This window comes from Macrosteles quadrilineatus, unplaced genomic scaffold, assembly GCF_028750875.1.
Source record: "Macrosteles quadrilineatus isolate MER2022 unplaced genomic scaffold, UCM_ALF_1.0 Scaffold_3__2_contigs__length_128488019, whole genome shotgun sequence".
NCBI classification, from domain to species: Eukaryota; Metazoa; Arthropoda; class Insecta; order Hemiptera; family Cicadellidae; genus Macrosteles; species Macrosteles quadrilineatus.
In genome coordinates, this window is record NW_026542596.1 from 109,370,484 (window position 1) to 109,374,595 (window position 4,112).

The following is a 4,112-nucleotide window of genomic DNA, read 5'->3' on the forward strand; positions in this document are numbered from 1 at the left end:
CCTTATTTTATTATGCGCGGTCACTCGAGTGGTGCGCGACTGTGACTGCTCAAAGGCCACGTTATCATATGGAGCTTATTAGGCGTCGTGACTGCGGTGGCGAGGCACGCGACAGTCGCCGAGACTGGCCACTACAGTCGTGTACCCTCGCTACTAGTCGCAAGCCCACGCGAACGTCGCGCCATCAGCGGGCCATGTCACGGCCGCCTTTAACTACAGGGGCCCATTTCATAATAAAGTACAAACTAATATTATTAGTAAATCAGCTGATCGCCCAATGCAAATCTAATGTAAATTACAAATTACAAGCTGTAACTTGCAGCTTGTAATTTCCATTAGATTAGCATTGAGCGATCAGCTGATTTACTAATAATATTAGTTTGTAGTTTATTATGAAATAGGCCCCAGGTCGCGGCCTGGTAGTATTGGCAACGTCGCAAGTGTTGTTGTCTAGCGCCAGACGTCCCATAAGATAACATGGCAGACAGGTGACATCAGCTCATTATTTCACGTATTATTCATTAAAATAAAAATTTATGGACATAAATGTATTGAAAGATTGAAAATAAAACATATAGAATTGAAAACAAAACAATATTTGAGTAGAAAATCAATTTGTGTACTTTTAAAGTGGAGTCAATACTGTCATAGTCCAGTAACGAAGCTTTCTTAAATACACAAATACCATTAGCTATTAGCTGCTGCCAAACTAAACAGGTGTTACAACACCACTTGCGACGTTGCCACTTCGAAGGCCTGTTGTTAAAGGCGGCCGTGGCCATGTTCTCGATATGCTGCTTATTACGCGCAGCCACAGCGCAACTCTCACTCCCTACCTCCTCAAAGTCACGACTAATATATTTAATTTAATGTAAGTTTAAGCCTCTCCTTAGCTGAAATATAAATGTATACATACACATTCTTGTGGGATACGGATTAGTCACCGTCTATTTGTCATAAAAGTTCACCAACAGAACGTTATGACATCCGGAAACCTAAAGTAAAAACTTATTGTCATCCTCTCTGAGGTTATTAAAAAGTGTGAAAAATACTCCTTTTGAAGATCTTTTGTTTAGTAACGGATGGACTCGAATAAAATTTGTTTTGCCTACGTTAATGATGCTTAAGTAAAAGTAGAAGAAACGGTCCATCTACTTCACTTGACGACTATATCGTTCACACTGAGAAACTACCCTAGCTATACCTGTGGCCGGGTCAAGCGACTGAGCAGACGCGGTCGCGAGCCACCCGAGTGACCACGCATAATAAGGCTCTAAGTTAATTTGTTAAAACTAGCCATCAAAGATCTACATCGAATTGCCGGACTCTGAAAACCCCCTAGATTGGAGACCAATGCTTTATGGGTTGGGTAGGGCCTGCTATTTTATAGCTAGAGAAATGCTTTGATAGCCCTGTTTTGGACCTGGGGCCCAGGGGTTGATTTGCGCCAATCCAAAAGCAAAGTACGTGTCTGTTTCAATGAAACAGAAGTTTCAATATAATATATTGTGTTTTGCTGTGTGAAATAGTTATTTGTGTAACTAGTGGGCAAAGGCCTTTTGCACTCGTGTTACACATTATATTTTTCCTACAGTCACTATAAAGCATAGAAATAATTAGTCTTTCAAACACTATACAACACGTTTTTAGGTTCAGCTGGCAACACAAATAGGTGCCTTAGAGAAAGTAGTACCCAGTCCGTATCACTCCACTACTTTTCCTAGGCAAGAAATGTGCTCCGCGTTTTAAGAATATAGTTCCGTATGTTTTTGTAATATTTGAAGTGGTTTTCGCGCCTAAAAAATGCTTTAACGGTATTTTCTTGTGTATTAAGATTGTAGGAATGTTTTAAAAACGTTTAAAAGAAAAGTCCAGAAAGTTCAGAAATACCGAAACTATAAACACGAAATGACAGGTTAAATCGTAGTTATAATAGTCAATCAGCTGCTCATAGTATTATTATTTTTAAGTGTTGCCAACCTATTTCCAAGCGTACACGGATTACGTGCATAATAGAACCACGCTGTTTTGTGTTGTTTCGTTGGAATCCTGATGTGCGGCAAAGTATAAATGCAGCAATTAGCAGCTTTCTGTACTATGAACAGTACAAGGAAGCCAACTTTGTCGGGTGACTGTAGGAAAAATGTGTTTTCATCACTCCTTCCCGAAAGTAACTATTTTCGATAACAGCGCTGATCTCAAGCAGCAGTTGTTTCCCAAGCTCTAATTTAGAGCTAGGGAAAAACGATCAGCTGATTTTCCTTCGCTCTAAATTTACTTTCCTTCGCCCACGATAAGTTCTCTATTTATCCACTACGCGCGCTAGTGTTTTGTTACCGTTTATTTTAATGATTAAAATCAGCTGTTTTCATTGTTACACAATCTAAATGTATACAGAAAAAATAGGCGGACGAGGCATTGGCATTAAGTTTGTTTTACTGTGTTTTAGCATATTGCAAGTTGCAAGTTTAAAATCGCTCATACAACAGTCATGATGATATAATGAAAACTGCTTCAGAGGTAACTACTAATGCCCTTCCACCAGAGAAATCACGGGAAAGATATGAAGAGGAATACAGAAAGTTTACAAACCAGTGCAAATTACAAAATGTTTAGTCGGAACATGCTATGAAATATACTATTTTTCTTCGGTTCAGTGTCAATCATTCACTACCGTATTCATGGTGTAGGCCTAAAAGACAGTCCTGGCAATAATGGTTGAAATGACATGATTCTATGGGCACCAAATCTATAATTAATTTATATTCCAATTGTACGTTATTTCCTTGGTTATATAGGCCTACTTATTAGTTTGTTATATACACATATTTATTTATTATTATTTATTTATGGTTGCGGCATTATCACTTAGATAAAATCCATTGGTGATTTGGCGGGATTTGAACCCGGGACCTCTTGGACTGAAGTCCCACGCTCTAACCACTAGACCAGCTTACCAAGGCTGTACCCAAGATCAAAACTAAGGGGGGGGGGCAAGAGCGTACTTGAAACAGGGGTCGCTGGGGGAGACCCACCGGTGGGCCTGGGAGGTATTGAATACCCCTCGGTCCGGGGGTTCTCCTCTGGAAAAATGTTTAAAACAATATGCTGAAATTAGCGTTTTTATGCTATTTTGAGACATTAATATAACAAACCTTAGCTCTATAATGCAGCGTTTATAAAGTCTTATTTTATAAAGTGGCTTTATGTCCGTCAATGGGGTCAGGTCAGGTTGCTTAGCTTTACAATACACATTTAACTGTATTTTTTGGGATAACTTATGCCGTAAGAGCAATTTTGTTTGTTACATTATTGTTAAAGGCAAATGAAAACAAAATAATGTCACAAAAAATAGGTTTATATTAATTAATTCATTCACTCATTCATCCACAAAGTTGTTAGTTTATACATATTGCAAGAAATTTGTCTGTTTATTATTACCTACTGTTGGAGAATAACTTAGAAACAAATGAAAAATGAATAACATGTGTCAAAAAATGTCATAAAAAACCTGTACACTATTACTTATCTTTTCTCATACTAATAACATTTTTCTTGGATCTTCATTTTTGATACCTTACACTATCTTGGCTTCTAGGGGGGGGGGGGGGGGGTGGACTTTTTGAGTACGCCCTGCAGCTTGCTCCCCTGTAGTCAAATATTAACAGCTTAGTATCAAATAATTAAATTTGCCAAGTTTTATAAAAATCCGTAAACAAGTATAACATATCAGTTGACTTATTCTGTATAAAAATTACATGCCAATTTTTAATTAAATTTTTTTTTTATTTCCTCTGTGACTAATAATTGTAAAAAAAAGATACTATTTTTTTTGAGCTGTACATAATGGTTTGGTGAGAAATTGGAAAATTTTATGTTTTAAGGGTCAAAAATGAGAAAAACCAATTTTCACCCCATAAAATGCTGTTCCTATAGTCTGATAGGTTCGCAAACTCGTTCGAATAAACGTAGGTTTACAGGTTTGTACAAATTTCATCAAACATTGGATGGTGTTACCATCAAAAGCACATACTATATAATTCCCTTGAGACACCAGCACACTCAAGCCTGAGTATTGAGATTAGATAGTTACACAATTTTATTTTGCTATT